At 46.1% G+C, this 18,252-nt stretch overlaps 1 long non-coding RNA gene across 2 annotated transcripts in view; it reads right to left on the bottom strand.

The window, feature by feature from the left end:
* Positions 1-14,540, bottom strand: part of LOC142258667 (uncharacterized) — a 108,021-nt gene extending 93,481 nt beyond the window's left edge. For both annotated transcript variants that reach the window (XR_012727836.1, XR_012727837.1), the window contains exon 1: positions 14,454-14,540. This is a non-coding gene — a long non-coding RNA (uncharacterized LOC142258667). The remainder of the gene's footprint in view (positions 1-14,453) is intronic.
* Between the last annotated feature and the right edge of the window lie 3,712 nt (positions 14,541-18,252).

Genomic DNA, 18,252 nt, shown 5'->3' with positions numbered 1-18,252 from the left:
TGTCTGTGCTACCTACACCAAGTGTACTGGGTGTGTGTTTCATCCAATTAATTCAACCTGTTTTGATGTGCACAGACTTTAAATACCATGTTGGAGACTTTCTCTGCGCATTCCATGATTAACACCTTTACAGGTTGAAACGCGTAGGAATTGCTCCTCTGTCTCATTACCTCCACACATCTTTGCCTTTGTATTGATGGAAGATTTTAAACATTAAATAAAGAAATCGATTTTATTTCATTATCCTCCCGGAGTTGCTGGAAAATTCTTCTTTTCTTTCATTATTTTGAGGCCAGGTGTTTGGATTTTGTCTTAGGAAATCTGTTTTTATATTAAATCGGTCAAAGAATGTAAATGTTTCTTTGGTAAGTATATTTACCAATCATCCATCAACTACCTCTTTTAATTTTTCTTTCTTAACTATTGGATTTACAACCTTAGCGTGCTCTGATGGTTCATCTGTACTACTGAGCAATTTATTAGCCATTAACAACTTTTCATCGTCTGTAATGGTGGGATCAAAAAACGATAATCCCACCAACTCTGCATTCAAATACCACAAATGGTTCGAAAATTTGGTCAGGGCTATTTCTGCAATGTCGTTGTCACATTCTTTATAGTCTAACAGACTATGCAAAATACCTAAATCTTGCTTTGGCGCAAGATGAGCTTTTGGAGCTTGAACCAAGCTTTACAATAAATTTTAACTAGGAAAACAGAAATGGCACGCACAGAACTTTCTTCTTCTTTAGACATCTTAAATTGATGACGAAAAATGAACATTTTTAAGCAGTAAATAGCCTTTGCCATCCACCTAGCGTGATGAATGGCTCCTGGAGTTCTAAAACCCACAACATTTCCGTCTAGTGATCCTACAAATACGAGAACCAACTGCAACAGCTCCTTGTAGTCATCTCTGGGGTGGCTCTCAGTTAATTTGGTCTCGAATTCAGCAGTAACATTTGCAATTACTTCTGGAGTTAGCTGCTTTTGTATTAGATTGTCACTGACACCTGTGTCGTATTTTCCTTTGTCTATCTGAAACTAAACTGAAAAAATAAAAGGTCGGTTGTACGCTGAAGTAAAATCACCATCCCTAAAATAGAAATTACATGCACCCTGTGTGTAAGATATAAATTTTGAAGAACAACATTAGCTTTCTTTTGAGATATTAAGCGTGTTTTTATTATTTACCGTTCTGGAGTTATGGCTAGAGATGAGCGAACCGGCCGTGGTTCAGCTCGAGTTCGGTTCGCCGAACGGAGGTCTCGTTCGAGATCGGTTCGGCGAACCACTCGAACCGCATAGGAAACAATGGGAGGCAATCACAAACACATAAAAACACCTAGAAAACACCCTCAAAGGTGTCCAAAAGGTGACAAACAACTCACAACACAACACAAACACATATGAAAGTGACAAGAACAAATTCTCATGCGAAAACAAAACAGCGTTACGAGGAAAAAGAGGACGAGAAACAGATATAGGCATGGCATGCCCTTCTAAAATCATGTATAACACCGCAAGGGGACTCCAAGCAGAGTCTCCCTTTTTTCCAAAAATTGGGCCCCACAGACACCACTTCAGTAGCAGCACTTGTGCCCCAGTTGCAAACTGGACAGGTAGATTTGCATCAAGCACATTCAAAAATACGCCAGCCTTAACAGTCCCCAGGAATGACACCGGGGTAGGTAGCAAAGTCTTTGCTGAACCATGAATTGTTCATCTTGGCTCTTTTTAAAAAACACAGCAAGCAAGGGTTACTCCAAGCGGAGTCTCCCTTTTTCCAAAAATTGGGCCACATAGACACCCAACCCTTCAGTGGCAGCACTTGTGCCCCAGTTGTACACTTTACAGGTAGATTTGAATCAAGCACAATTAAAAATATGCCAGCCTTAACCGTCCCCAGGAATGACACCGGGGTAGGTAGCAAAGTCTTTGCTGATCCCAGATCTGTTCATCTTGGATCATTTTTAGAAACTCAGCAAGCAAGGGTTAATCCAAGCGGAGTCTCCCTTTTTTTCAAAAATTGGGCCACACAGACACCCCTTCAGTGGCAGCACTTGTGCCCCGGTTGTACACTTCACAGGTAGATTTGCATCAAGCACATTTAAAAATACGCCATACTTAACCGTCCCCAGGATGACACCGGGGTAGGTAGCAAAGTCTTTGCTGAACCATGAATTGTTCATCTTGGCTCCTTTTAAAAAACACAGCAAGCAAGGGTTACTCCAAGCTGAGTCTCCCTTTTTTCCAAAAATTGGGCCACACAGACACCCACCCCTTCAGTGGCAGCACTTGTGCCCCAGTTGTACACTTCACAGCTAGATTTGCATCAAGCACATTAAAAAATACGCCATACTTAACTATCCCCAGGATGACACCGGGGTAGGTAGCTAAGTCTTTCCTGATCCCAGCTCTGTTCATCTTGGCTCCTTTTTAAAAACAATGTAAGCAAGGGTTACTCCAAGCGGAGACTCCCTTTTTTCCAAAAATTGGGCCACACACACATCCACCCCTTCAGTGGCAGCACTTGTGCCCCAGTTGTACACTTCACAGGTAGATTTGCATCAAGCACATTCAAAATCCAAAAGCATTTACTCTCCCCAGGATGACACAGGGGTAGTAAATTCCTTGTGGATCCATGACTTGTTTATTTTGATGAATGTTAGTCTGTCCACATTGTCACTGGACAGACGCGTGCGCTTATCTGTCAGCACACACCCAGCAGCACTGAAGACACGTTCAGAGACAACGCTGGCAGCTGGACACGAGAAAATCTCCAAGGCGTAAGTGGAGAGCTCTGGCCATTTTTTAACATTTGAAGCCCAAAATGAGCAAGGCTCCATTTGCAAAGTCATGGCATCGATGTTCATTTGGAGATACTCCTGTATCATCCTCTCCATCTGTTGACTATGTGTCAGACTTGTTGTCTCTGGTGGCCTTGCAAAGGATGGTCTAAAAAAATTATGAAAAGATTCAATAAAATTGCTGTTACCAGCACCAGATACGGTGCTGCTGGTATGAGTAGACTGTTGAAGATGACGAGACCGTCCCATGTTTGTCAAGTTACAACTGGGAGATTCACTCCCTGCACCACGGTTGTTTGGTGGAAAAGCCGAGCTATGATCGAGTAACAGCTTTTGCTGATACTCCTGCATACGTGCGTCCCTTTCTATGGCTGGAATTAGGTCACAAAATTTGGACTTGTACCGGGGATCTAATAGTGTGGCAAGCCAGTAGTCATCATCACTTCTAATTTTGACAATACGAGGGTCATGTTGGAGGTAGTGCAGCAAGAAGGCGCTCATGTGTCTTGCGCAGCCATGCGGACCAAGTCCACGCTGTGTTTGTGGCATAGAGGTGCTAACTGTTCGTTCTTCCTCTGACATCTCCCCCCAACCTCTTTCAACAGAAATTTGACCAAGGTCTCCCTCATCCGCTGAGTCTGCCATGTCCATGGACAGTTCGACCTCCATTTCTTCATGTTCTCCTGCACCTTCCTCAACATTTTGCCTGCTACCATGCGCCCTTGCTGATCCCTGTCCCCCATGGACCCATGCCTGCCGCGTTGGTGATGATGAACGTCTGGACCTGGTGATGTTGTTCTCTCTTGCACATATGAATCCTCCTGTAGTTCCTCCCCTTCCTGTTGTCCCACCCCCTGACTCCGAATAATGTTTAGCGTGTGCTCCAGCATATAAATGACTGGAATTGTCATGCTGATAATGGCATTGTCAGCTGTTACACATCGTGCCTCTCTTGTTGCAAGGAATGAGGTGGTCCCCCATTCCTTGTCTGCCACGAGCCCTCCTGCTCAGCAGCGCCAAAGGTCTGGGAGACTGCGCAGTCTGCAGGAGTTGCCTCCTCAGAGACACAGCAGAAGGGTGACACCTAGTGGTTCTCCCCTTGCAAGGAATGGAGCGGTCTCCCATCCCTTGCCTGCCACAAGCTCTCCTGCTCAGCATCACGGAGGCTCTGGGAGGTTGCGCAGTGTGCAAAGAATAGATGCTCAGGGAAGCAGCAAGACTTCCCATGTCTCTGCACATTGTGAAACTGAGGATCCCGCCTTTATGACACAGAGGCAGGAGGATGAGCATGTGCTCCACGTGACGTCTTCTGATTCGCTCACTGATATCACACGGCCCCATGACGAGGCTGGTGATGTGCTGAATCCTGACTGGCTGGGCCAGGACGTCACGAACCCTGATTGGGTCACGCCCGTCTCGCGCCCGCCCTTGGGTGGAGCTACACCTCCTTAAAAGCTCCCCCTGCCATCATGGCGGTGCGCGACCGTCCTTCTATGTTTGAATGTCTGGCAGCATGTTGCCACGCCACTGCTCAGGCATTATTGTCTTTTGGGGGCTTGGCCCTTGCTGCTTAGGCAGCACCTGGTTTGCAGGCCGTGTTCCTGCCTTGCTGCTCCGGCAGTATCTCCTTCGACAGGCCGTGTCCCTGTCCCAGGTGAGCTCCTCGAGTCTCCACCGGACTCACCTGGTTATTGAAAGCACACGTGCGTGGGCACCTCTGTGCTACCCTCGTGCCATATCTTGTGACTCCCGCTGGCACACGTGCATAGGCACCTCTGTGCGTCCCCGTGCAACACGTACACCGATCGATAAGCCCCGAGCCATACAACCCTCACGGGTTAGGGCGGACTGGTGTACATAGATCGTCTGTGACATTCCAGACGATCACTAGTAGCAACCCGCTCACTCTTTCCTGACCATAGCAGCGGTCCCTTACACCGCACAGTGGACCTTGACCGGCGGAAGCTGTCCATTTCCCATCTTGGCACGCTTCCCCGGGTCTCCCTCGTAACAGTCAGCGCTAAACATATTCGTCGCCATGTCGAAACTGTGCAGAAGGGTGCATAGGTCCTTGATCTGAGACCACTCCATCAGGATGATCTTTCCCACCTCTGCATCTCGTTGGCCCAGGCTATACGTCATGACGTATTGCACCAGGGCTTGACGGTGCTGCCACAGTCGCTGTAACATGTGGAGAGTCGAATTCCAGCGTGTCGGCACATCGCATTTCAGGCGATGAACCGGCAGGCCGAAAGACTTCTGGAGCGATGCAAGTCGCTGAGCAGCGGTGGTTGAACGGCGGAAGTGAGCAGACAGTTTTCGTGCCCTGGTCAGAAGGCCATCTAGGCCGGGATAGTGTGTTAAAAATTGCTGGACAACAAGGTTCAACACGTGAGCCATACAAGGCACGTGTGTCACCATGCCCAGGCGAAGGGCCGCACCCAGGTTTGCAGCATTGTCGCACATGGCCTTACCAGGCTGCAGGTTGAGTGGAGACAACCATTTACCAAACTGAGTCTCCAGAGCTGCCCACAACTCAGCCGCTGTGTGACTCTTGTTTCCAAGACATTTCAAGCTAAAGACCGCCTGATGCCGTTGCGCTCTGCTGCCAGCATAGTAATGAGGGGTGCGTGATTCCTTCTGCGCAGTTAGAACGCTGGTGGCCTGATCAGGCAGGCTTGGGGCGGAGGTGGAGGACCCAGACGAGGTGGAGGAGGCAGAAGCAGTGGCGGAACTTGGACAGACAGAGGATTGACACACAAGTCGTGGGGACGGCAAGACTTGTGCAGCAGACCCTTCACCATCTATCACCATAGTTACCCAGTGCCCAGTCAGCGACATGTAACGTCCCTGTCCATGCTTACTGGTCCAAGTATTGGTAGTGAAATGCACCCGTTCACACACAGAGTTTCTCAAGGAAGCGGTGATGTTGTGTGCGACATGCTGGTGTAGCGCACGCAGGCACACCTTTCTTAGAGAAGTAGTGGCGACTGTGCATCTGGTACTGGGGCACAGCGACAGACATAAGGTCTCTAAAATCCTGTGTGTCCACCAGGCGGAAAGGCAGCATTTTGGTAGCCAAGAGCTTACAGAGGGATAAAGTCAACCTCTTAGCTTTGTCATGGGTCGCAGGAAATGGCCTTTCATTTGTTCACATCTGAGGGACAGAGATCTGGCTGCTGTGTGTAGACGGTGTTGAGTAGGGTGTCCCTGGAAAAGTGCAATTTTGTGAGGAAAGTGCAGGCGTAGACATGATGTTGCCTTCATCCAACATTGGTGCTATCGATGTCTGAGAGAGCTGTACACACGCACTTGTTTCCCCTTCCAAACCAACTGATGACCTACCAAGCAAACTGCCTGTTGCGGTTACAGTGGTGGAAGTTGTGCGTGGAAAACCAGGTGTGACAGCTGTCCCCACAGTCCTAGAAGATGAAGAGCGCGTGGATAAACTAGAAGGGGCAGGCGGTGGATGGTTCGCTCCGCTAGGCTGCATTGCAGCACGGTGAGCTTCCCACTGGGACATATGATATTTATTCATGTGACGATTCATGGAAGAAGTTGTCAAACTGCTGAGGTTTTGCCCTCTACTAACAGAATCACGACAAATTTTACAGATCACATAATTTGGGCGATCTTTTGCTATGTCAAAAAAGGACCAGGCTAGGCAAGGCTTAGAGGGCATGTGACCTGCTGAGCCCCCCCGACTAGTGCTCAGAGGCAGAGTGGTGGCTGAGGATGCAGTTGTAGATGTGCTACCAGTACTACTCCTCTGTCCAGGAAGGCGCAAGGTAACTTCGTCGTCAGTAGCATCCTCCTCCACCGCCTCTGTTGACCTCCTCGAGTGCCTGACTGTGAGTTGACAGTAGGTGGGATCTAGAACTTTCTCATCAAGCGTTGTGTTTGCACTCCCCTCACCCTCAGACCGAGCCTCTTCCTGACGTGAACGAATATTTAAGTTGTCATCCCAATCTGGTATCTGCGTCTCATCATCATCAGTATGTTCCTCATTGTCTATAACAACAGGTGTTACAGTTTGTGAATAAGGGTCAACATTATGCTCAGAAACTTGGTCCTCACAGCCTGAATCAGAGTCACAAAGGTTCTGGGCATCACTGCAGACCATTTCCTGGTCTGTACTCACTGTAGCTCGGGAGCACACCTCTGATTCCCAGGCTATAGTGTGACTGAACAGCTCTGCAGACTCAGCCATCTTAGTTCCACCATACTGTGCAGGGCGGATGGAGACTTCAGAGCTGGAAGAAAGCAAGTGTGATTGGGATGACAACTCAGAGGACTGGTGTTTTTTGGATGCGGTAGTTGAGGTGGCGGAGAGGGCACTTGTTGGACCACTTGAGATCCATTCAAGCATTTTCTTTTTTTGGCCATCATCAACCTTTGTTCCAGTTGTTCGTGTCCGTAAAAAAGGGAGCACATCGGATTGTCCACTGTAAGTAGTAGACATCTTACTTTTGCTGGAAGATGGTCTATCTTCATCAGATGGTAATGGAGCTTTGCCACCTTCCCCACGGACAAATCCTTTTTTTCCTTTTCCAACACGCCTCTTCCCTTTCCACCAGCATCTGTCATTTTGTCACTCATTTTGATTGCGACAAGATTGTGCACTTAAAATGTGGTAGTAAAAATTGAGAGGTGGTGTAGATTGCAGCGGTGGTCTATCTTTATTAACAGCAGAATAAACAACAATAACTATCCCTGACAATGCAACTACAGCCCTTAAACTGGCAGCATAGTTTGCTATTAGAATGGTTTAGTAACAATGAGTTTCAGTGTGCAATGCAGAGGTGCCGCAAATATCTTTGCACCAGTGGGACAATAATGAAGTCCAACAGCCACTTTTAGGATGCCACTAAGTATCCTCAGTGTTTGCTAGTATAATGGCTTAGTAACAATGAGCTTGAGTGTGCAATGTAGAGGTGCTGCAAATAGATTTGCACTAGTGGGACACTAATGGAAGTCCAACTGCCACTTTTAGGATGCCACTAAGTTTCCTCAGTGTTTGCTAGTATAATAGCTTAGTAACAATGAACTTGAGTGTGCAATGCAGTGGTGCTGCAAATAGCTTTGCACCAGTGGGACAATAATGAAGTCCAACAGCCACTTTTAGGATGCCACTAAGTATCCTCAGTGTTTGGTAGTATAATGGCTTAGTAACAATGAGCTTGAGTGTGCAATGCAGAGGTTCTGCAAATAGATTTGCACTAGTGGGACACTAATGGAAGTCCAACAGCCACTTTTAGGATGCCACTAAGTTTACTCAGTGTTTGCTAGTATAATGGCTTAGTAACAATGAGCTTGAGTGTGCAATGCAGAGGTGCTGCAAATAGATTTGCACTAGTGGTACACTAATGGAAGTCCAACAGCCACTTTTAGGATGCCACTAAGTTTCCTCAGTGTTTGCTAGTATAATGGCTTAGTAACAATGAGCTTGAGTGTGCAATGCAGAGGTGCTGCAAACAGATTTGCACCAGTGGGACAATAATGGAAGTCCAACAGCCACTTTTAGGATGCCACTAAGTTTCCTCAGTGTTTGGTAGTATAATGGCTTAGTAACAATGAGCTTGAGTGTGCAATGCAGAGGTGCTGCAAATAGATTTGCACTAGTGGGACACTAATGGAAGTTCAACCTAAGTTTCCTCAGTGTTTGCTAGTATAATAGCTTAGTAAAAAATGAGTTTGAGTGTGCAATGCAGTGGTACTGCAAATATTTTCACCAGTGGGACAATAATGGAAGTCCAACAGACACTTTTAGGATGCCACTAAGTTTCCTCAGTGTTTGCTAGTATAATGGCTTAGTAACAATGAGCTTGAGTGTGCAAAGGGCATGAGGGTACAGTGGCAGGGTTGGTGGGTCTGTGTAGAGGAAAGGAAGCCTCACTTTATATCCCTCCTAATGGGGAAATGCAGCGAGGAAGTCCCTGACTTCAGCTACACAGACGCTGTTATCTTCTGTAGCTGTTAAAATCTGTTTCCACGGACCTGACTGTCACCTATGGCTCTGAGCCTGCTGTTATTAGCCCTTACAAGGGCTAAAAGAAACTTCTATCCCTATTCTGTATAGCGCTGTGTGTAGAGCGTACACAGCAGTATCGGAGACAGGAGCTATGCCAGCGGTGACTGACATCCAGACGCAGAAGGCAGATAATGGCGTCCTGACGGGCAGATACCCGTTTTTATAATGCAGGGACATGTGACATGGACATCCTATCACACATGCCGTTGCTTCTCTGGCTAAAAGTCCACTTAGCTGTGTGTGTGTCTGGGATTGGCTGACATGCTGGCACGCCCCACTACACGCGCGCGCTTAGGGAAGGAAGACAAGGAAAAAAAAAAAAAATGGCGATCGCCATTATCCCAGCAGCAGTGATCTGAATGCGCTGTTCCCGCACACTACACGCTGAAATTTCATAATAGTGTGAGTAACAGAGTGACTTACACTATTACAGCGGAAAGCTAGCTAGTAATTAGCTTGGATTTTTGCTGCTAGAACCGTTCTCGAATGTAACTAGAACTATCGAGCTTTAGCAAAAAGCTTGAGTTCTAGTTCGATCTAGAACAGCCCCCAAAATCACTCGAACCGCGAACTGGAGAACCACGAACCGCGCTCAAGTCTAGTTATGGCTCCATATGTCAACTTTTTGGCCAAAAATTTGGATTTTTTCAAACTTTGAGCAACGAGTGGCACGGGTTAACGTCGTTTGATCGAGCTCAAATTTTGGCTATCTCAATATCTGATAAGGGGAATTGTTTTGTGGGGTCCAGACGAACAAGATTCCGACATTTCCCTCCCCCCCCCCTATGAGATCCGGTCACCCTAATCTACACTTAATGTCCAGAATAGAAAGTAAATTAATATTTCAACTGAATACCTTAAAACCAGGAGAATTAAATAGTGAAATAAAGCTATTTGCATTCATTAGCTAAATCAGGGGTCGGGAACCTATGGCTCGCGAGCCAGATATGGCTCTTTTGATGGCCGTATCTGGCTCGCAGACAGGGCTCCTACCTGTCTATGGGCAAATGCCGGGGCCCTGGAGAGCCGGGGGGGCCCACTCGGCCTCGTCAGTTCTCCTGTCCCTTGGCCGGGGCCCACTCGCCTTTATAGTTCTGCTGCCCCCGGCCGAGTTCCGGGGACCGCAGTCCTCGGCAGCAATCTGCGGCGCCGTCACTTTAAGGCGCGCAGACATCCTGTTTTGAATTTCATCTGTGGGCGGAGCTACCGCCTTCTCAGTCCCACAGATGAAGGAGGCGAGCTTCTGTCCGGCGCTGTGTGGGCCCCCTCTCCACCGTGACCTAATCGGGTAAATGCCCTCCCCGCCTCCCCATTATGGGCCCCGGTGAGCTGCTTCTAACCCCCCAGATGTATGCCCTGCCAATCCCCCCCCCGCCGATTCCGCAGGTGCTGGCCCCGCCGATGCCACGGGTGCTGTACCCGCCGAGCCGCGGGTGCAGGCCCCACAGAGCAGCAGAGTTGTGTGTATTTGTCTGTATGTAGCAGAGTTGTATGTGTTTGTCTGTATGTAGCAGAGTTGTATGTGTTTGTCTGTATGTAGCAGAGTTGTATGTGTTTGTCTGTATGTAGCAGAGTTGTATGTGTTTGTCTGTATGTAGCAGAGTTGTATGTGTTTGTCTGTATGTAGCAGAGTTGTGTGTGTTTGTCTGCATGTAGCAGAGTTGTGTGTGTTTGTCTGTATGTAGCAGAGTTGTATGTGTTTGTCTGTATGTAGCAGAGTTGTGTGTGTGTTTGTCTGTATGTAGCAGAGTTGTGTGTGTTTGTCTGTATGTAGCAGAGTTGTATGTGTTTGTCTGTATGTAGCAGAGTTGTATGTGTTTGTCTGTATGTAGCAGAGTTGTGTGTGTTTGTCTGTATGTAGCAGAGTTGTGTGTGTTTGTCTGTATGTAGCAGAGTTGTGTGTGTTTGTATGTAGCAGAGTTGTGTGTGTTTGTCGGTATGTAGCAGAGTTGTGTGTGTGTGTTTGTCTGTATGTAGCAGAGTTGTGTGTGTTTGTCTGTATGTAGTAGAGTTGTGTGTGTTTGTCTGTTTGTAGCAGAGTTGTGTGTGTTTGTCTGTATGTAGCAGAGTTGTGTGTGTTTGTCTGTATGTAGAAGAGTTGTGTGTGTTTGTCTGTTTGTAGCAGAGTTGTGTGTGTTTGTCTGTTTGTAGCAGAGTTGTGTGTGTTTGTCTGTTTGTAGCAGAGTTGTGTGTGTCTGTTTGTAGCAGAGTGTAGTACCATTGTTTCAGTCCAGTTGTGGCTTTATACAGCAGGGAGGAGCATTCCTTGCTGTACTAAGTGAACATTGGAGCGATTGATCTGTCAATGGCCCTTTAAAAACATATTGTACGGCTCTCGCGGAATTATATTTCAAAATATGTGGCGTTTACGGCTCTCTTAGCCAAAAAGGTTCCTGACCCCTGAGCTAAATGGTTGTAAATATGTGGTGTACTACTGATCCCATAATTACCTGAAGCAAAGTCTGCCTATATAAATCCACTGGATCCATAGCAGTTAAACTCCCTGATGAAGAAAGATGCTTCCTTTGAAACGCTTTGGAGATTGTATCCTGGATTATGGATTATTCCTTAGTAAGTGACGTCATGCTGCGCAGTTTTCTCTTACACCCATCATCCATAGATCACAAACGCCCACATAACCTACAAACTAGGAAATCGACAGTCAACAGGCAAATACGTTTTACTCTCCTTTCTTTGCTGTTTGGAGTCTGGATAACAGGCATATTGGAGCACTTTCACTAGCTGGACATCAATCACATTTAGGCAGATCATCTATCGTATATTACATATGGAGAATTCACAGCAGGAGTTTAACATCTTATTTTAAGCGGGCTTTACACGCTACAACATAACTAATGATGTGTCGGCGGGGTCACGTCGTAAGTGATGCACATCCGGCATCGTTAGTGACGTAGTTGCGTGTGCCAGCTACGTGCGATTGCGATTGAACGTAAAACCGGTCATCGCATACACGTCGTTCATTTGCTAAAAATTGAACGTCGGGTTGTTCAATGTTCCCGAGGCAGCACACATCGCAGTGTGTGACACCACAGGAACGATCAACAGATCTTACCTGCGTCACGCGGCTCCTGCGGAAGGAAGGAGGTGGGCGGGATGTTTAAGTCCTGCTCATCTCCGCCCCTCCGCTTCTATTGGCCGGCTGCTGCATGACGTCGCGGTGAAGCCGAACGTCCCTCCCACTCCAGGAAGTGGATGTTCGCCGCCCACATCGAAGTCGTATGGAAGGGGAAGTACGTGTGACAGCAAATAATCGTTTGTGCGACACGGTCAACAAATTGAACGTGTCGCACATACGATGGGGGCATGTCACATCGCATTCGATATCGTATGCAGAATTGAAAGGTGTAAAGCAGGCTTTAGATGCATTTATCTGCTGTTTACTTATATTGTACTATTTCTGGACCTAATTATAAATCTAGTAATTGACTACTGTATAACACTCACCATAGAGGAGACTCAACACATCAGACTCTATAAAGAAATTCTTCTCCAAAGATCTGACTCTCACTACACAGATATGGTACTAGAACAAAGCTAACTACATAGAAGTAATAAAAGAAAAAAGCCTACTACATAGATATGGAACCTGAACCAAACCCAAATGAGCTTTAGCAGACTGCCAATGATTTGCACACTGTCATGATTCCAGTGTATTCCCAGCTCGAGCGGTCACATGATTATGAGTATGCAGTTTGCATAGTTGTGGTCACATACAGAACCAACTAGCGTCTCATCTGCTTCACTCAATGCACTACTGAGAGAAATGGCTGACACTAGTCTAGTCTAGTTCCGTACATGTGAAAACCACAAAAAAGAAATTGAAATGTATTGCTCTGTAGAGCCATAGATTGTAGTGGAAGCACATCTTATGCTCACGTATGCTCATCTTTAAGGAAAAACATTTTTAAAAGTGCAGTACGGCATGTTATGCTGTGTGTTACTACATTCCTAATAAAAAGTGTTTTCCCAGAGTAAAGGTGGTTACTAGAGATGGGCAAACACTATAATGCTCGGGTGCTCGTTACTTGAGTCAAGCAGGTCAGATGCTCTGAAAGTGCTCAACTCAAGTAACGAGTATGATGGAAGTAAATGATTGGCCAGTTGACTCTCCTCCCACATACCGCCTGTCATAATAGAGCATTTCTTTTGAGACACAATATCTGAAAATAAAAAACCTAAAAGTGTGTAAGACCCTAAACCAGTAGGAGATGGTGAACTATAGGGATTACACAAAGCACAAGGACCACAAGAGATAATAATAAAATATAAAAGTCTTTATTAATACAAAAGGTGAACGAGTGCATAGTATGTAGCAAGGAAAGAATGGAAAGAAAAATCCTTCCTGGGACCTAGCTCTACCTGTGGAGAGCTGCAACACCCGAGCTGTGTTACCACCCGCCCCAATAGAGAGAGACCCTCCACAGCGGCAGCTTCCATTATAGCCGGACACCACAGGAGGCATCACAAACAACTACCCCCATCATCCCCATCCCTTCATCTTTATTGACACCGCCAGGGTCACGATACAGGGCAAGGCAACCGCGGTGTCCCAGGAGAAGAACCGCAGCCCGGTGATGGGTAAACTCAGACCCCAAGGGGCTCGCCACCTGCACACATTCTGCAGTGAAGCAAACCTGTGCGTTGTGGTCATTATTTCATGGCAGAAACATCTGAGCACTCGCGATACTCGACCGAGCTCTGCGAGTACCCAAGTACCCTGAAGTTTGATTGAGTAGTGAGCAGTGCCGAGCATGCTCCCTCATCTCTGGCGGTCACAAATAAGCCTAGGGCTACTAGTTATTTACATTTTTTTCCGTGTATGTGTTTTTCAAACATACTCGCTCAATCAAGTCACAAATATACAATTGTACACCACAACAAAAAGAATATGATAAATCGGTAACATATTATCCTGCATAAATCATCGGATGTCTGTACACATAGTATAATATAGTATATACAGGGTAATGGAGAATATGCAACAGTCATATGACATGTATGTTGTGACTACGGACATCTAATGTTATATGAAGTATACAGTATGTGACAGTGTATATTACACTATGACATCAGATATTATACCAGTCACATATTATCCTGCATATACCATAGCATGGCTATGCACATAGTAAAGCACATCCAACATATAGGAGAATAAATGACTGGTATGTGATATACTGTTATGATAGACATCCGATATTATTCCAGCGACATATTTCACTTTATATAACATCTAATGTATGTGCACACATTACAGCACATACAATATATAGGATAATACATGACTGGTATATCATATACTGTTACTATAGACATCTGATATTAGGCCAATCACATATCATCCTGAATATACATCTGATGTCTGTAAATAGTATATTACATACAGTATACAGGATAATACATTACTGGTATATGATATACTGTGACTACAAACATCAGATATTATATCAGTCCCATATTATCCTGTATATACCATCTGATGTCTGTAAATAACATAGTACATACAGTATACAGGAGAATACATGACTGGTATATAGAGTTAAGCAAATTACTTTGCGAGACCCTGGTTCAGGGGTTATATCAATACTCACTGGCTGCTGTCCTGGAGCCTTGTGAAGTGCCTCATACCTGGCGGTATACTCTGCTCTTCCTTTCACTTGTTGCCAGGTACAATGTCCTGCTACAAAGATAACATCTTGCAAGGGTAATAAATCATAGGAGGAGGCAGAGATGACGGCAAGTAGGAGGAGGCTTGCAGGGCACGCATTATTGACGTGACTATCTGACCATTGTGCTTTGAACTGACACTTTCATGTCTACTGGTACACGATATACTGTGACTATAGCCATGAAATATAATATACAGGATAAAATATGACTGGAATATATCATAGTTTGACTGCAGAACATAAGATATTATATTGTGAACTCCAACTAATCCATTGTTGTAATTGGAAACCCCTTCCGTTCACAGCTCAGGTATAGGCTCTGCCTGGATGAATAGCTAACAAAGAAGGAGAAAATCCAGCTCAACGAACAGGTTCTTCTTATAATGGAGTAAATTCATATACAGTTAGGTCCAGAAATATTTGGACAGTGACACAAGTTTTGTTATTTTAGCTGTTTACAAAAACATGTTCAGAAATACAATTCTATATATAATATGGGCTGAAAGTGCACACTCCCAGCTGCAATATGAGAGTTTTCACATCCAAATCGGAGAAAGGGTTTAGGAATCATAGCTCTGTAATGCATAGCCTCCTCTTTTTAAAGGGACCAAAAGTAATTGGACAAGGGACTCTAAGGGCTGCAATTAACTCTGAAGGCGTCTCCCTCATTAACCTGTAATCAATGAAGTAGTTAAAAGGTCTGGGTTGATTACAGGTGTGTGGTTTTGCATTTGGAAGCTGTTGCTGTGACCAGACAACATGCGGTCTAAGGAACTCTCAATTGAGGTGAAGCAGAACACCCTGAGGCTGAAAAAAAAGAAAAAATCCATTAGAGAGATAGCAGACATGCTTGGAGTAGCAAAATCAACAGTCGGGTACATTCTGAGAAATAAGGAATTGACTGGTGAGCTTGGGAACTCAAAAAGGCCTGGGCGTCCACAGATGACAACAGTGGTGGATGATCGCCGCATACTTTCTTTGGTGAAGAAGAACCCGTTCACAACATCAACTGAAGTCCAGAGCACTCTCAGTGAAGTAGGTGTATCTGTCTCTAAGTCAACAGTAAAGAGAAGACTCCATGAAAGTAAATACAAAGGGTTCACATCTAGATGCAAACCATTCATCAATTCCAAAAATAGACAGGCCAGAGTTAAATTTGCTGAAAAACACCTCATGAAGCCAGCTCAGTTCTGGAAAAGTATTCTATGGACAGATGAGACAAAGATCAACCTGTACCAGAATGATGGGAAGAAAAAAGTTTGGAGAAGAAAGGGAACGGCACATGATCCAAGGCACACCACATCCTCTGTAAAACATGGTGGAGGCAACGTGATGGCATGGGCATGAATGGCTTTCAATGGCACTGGGTCACTTGTGTTTATTGATGACATAACAGCAGACAAGAGTAGCCGGATGAATTCTGAAGTGTACCGGGATATACTTTCAGCCCAGATTCAGCCAAATGCCGCAAAGTTGATCGGACAGCGCTTCATAGTACAAATGGACAATGACCCCAAGCATACAGCCAAAGCTACCCAGGAGTTCATGATTGCAAAAAAGTGGAACATTCTGCAATGGCCAAGTCAATCACCAGATCTTAACCCAATTGAGCATGCATTTCACTTGCTCAAATCCAGACTTAAGACGGAAAGACCCACAAACAAGCAAGACCTGAAGGCTGCGGCTGTAAAGGCCTGGCAAAGCATTAAGAAGGAGGAAACCCAGCGTTTGGTGATGTCCATGGGTTCCAGACTTAAGGCAGTGATTGTCTCCAAAGGATTCGCAACAAAATATTGAAAATAAGAATATTTTGTTTGGGTTTGGTTTATTTGTCCAATTACTTTTGACCTCCTAAAATGTGGAGTATTTGTAAAGAAATGTGTACAATTCCTACAATTTCTATCAGATATTTTTGTTCAAACCTTCAAATTAAACGTTACAATCTGCACTTGAAATCTGTTGTAGAGGTTTCATTTCAAATCCAATGTGGTGGCATGCAGAGCCCAACTCGCGAAAATTGTGTCACTGTCCAAATATTTCTGGACCTAACTGTATAAGACATCAGAAGAAAAGTAGTATGGCGTTATGATAGCGCCCACATCTACACCGTTCAGGTCCACACTTACCCTCAATCATGATGTGTTTAACATAGTAATGCTGACCTTTACATAGGATCCTTGTCCGGTGCACACACCGGTAAAAGAAATTAATTCTATAACATGCATATGAAATAATAGTGAAAATATAGCAAAATTCCCAAAATTACCCAGTAAACATAGAAAGTGATTGAAATGACTTATCATAACAATACAGATATTTATGCCAATAAAAGCAAGAGGAAGGGCAGGGAGCACTATAGGGCGGAAAGGCCCATGACAATATGGAGGGTGGGAGTGAAGGGGTTAAACAATTCATAGGAAGTGGTAATGGGTTGTACAGGGGACCTGACTGGTGGGGGAGTTTAAGGCGGTTGGGTTAATGGGGTGGTTATAAAGGGGGTAAAGTGGATGTGTGACGCCCCTGGACTATGAAGTCATCACAGGGTACTGCACAAGCTGCCCTTCCGTGCAGTATTCTACCTACCTCTTGGTTCTGGGTCCCTATCTAAATAGTGTTACCTCAAACAGCAAATCAAATCCTAGATACACCCTGCACTACACCCACCAGGCACACCAGTGGACGGCTTGAGTGGAATAGAGTCGGCCACCTGGGGGTCAGGGAGGGGAGGTGAGGAGGGTAGTCAGTGTGAGAGAGGAGTAGTCCGAGGGAGAGAGAGGCGGTCAGGAGCAGTGGCTCCTAGAGAAGCTGTCTAGGTTGCCGATGGTGGTCTAGGCCTAGAGGAGTCGGACCCCTGGTCACAGGGGATTGTGGCAAGGTGCCTGGACCTGTCGAGGAGGACAGCCGGCAGCCTAGCACTGTCACCGGTCCGGGACCGAAGGCATGACGGAGTACACGGACCCTAGGTCGGGAAGTAGCTTCAGGCAACCTGACAATTCACCTGAGGAGAACGGAGCCTTTATGATCTGTTCCCGCCCGCTCTAGAATCGGGGCATTAGCATAACGAGGGGGACAGAACTTTCCAATCCAAAATGGTCCAGAAAATCCCAAGCGTGAGCCCTGAGAGCAAGCTCCCACACTTAGCCACAGTGGGGAGCGGGGCCCGGCAAGTTCCATATTACTGGGCCACCACGTTGAAGTTAAACTTAGTGCCAGGAGGCAGGTCACGGATCACCAGGCAACACTATAGGGGACGGGACCTAGATGAGCTCACCTCAGCAGCAGCGGTACCCAGGGAATTGGTTTACCCGGTTGTCGGTGTCTGCTTATGAACTGAGTGAGTACGAGAGTGACACCTGCATCCCACGGCACCCCATACCGAGTCCCGGGGCATTCCCCCCTACGCGTGGAGGGCTACGACACCTGGCTGCCCCACTCCATCACCCCGGGTACTCGCAACGGCAGCGGCGGTACTCCCCAAATTACCGTACATCACGGGTGGCATCACGAACTATACATCAACTCCCCTGTAAATACCCCCTTTCATTTGAGTTGCCGCACGACCCCGGGTCCGGAGACCCTCGAGCCACAGTGAACCCGGAACTGAGCAGCTCTGCTTATTCCACGGGGGTGGCACAGATGTGATCTCCGGGACCCAGTTGCCCACCCACCTGCCCTTTTTGTGTGTATCTATATAGAATTAAAAAAACAAAAAACAAAAAAG

The sequence above is a fragment of the Anomaloglossus baeobatrachus genome, assembly GCF_048569485.1.
Source record: "Anomaloglossus baeobatrachus isolate aAnoBae1 chromosome 1 unlocalized genomic scaffold, aAnoBae1.hap1 SUPER_1_unloc_1, whole genome shotgun sequence".
Taxonomy (NCBI): Eukaryota; Metazoa; Chordata; class Amphibia; order Anura; family Aromobatidae; genus Anomaloglossus; species Anomaloglossus baeobatrachus.
The sequence above is the reverse complement of the archived record's forward strand: the minus strand, read 5'-3'. Positions and strand labels throughout refer to the sequence as shown.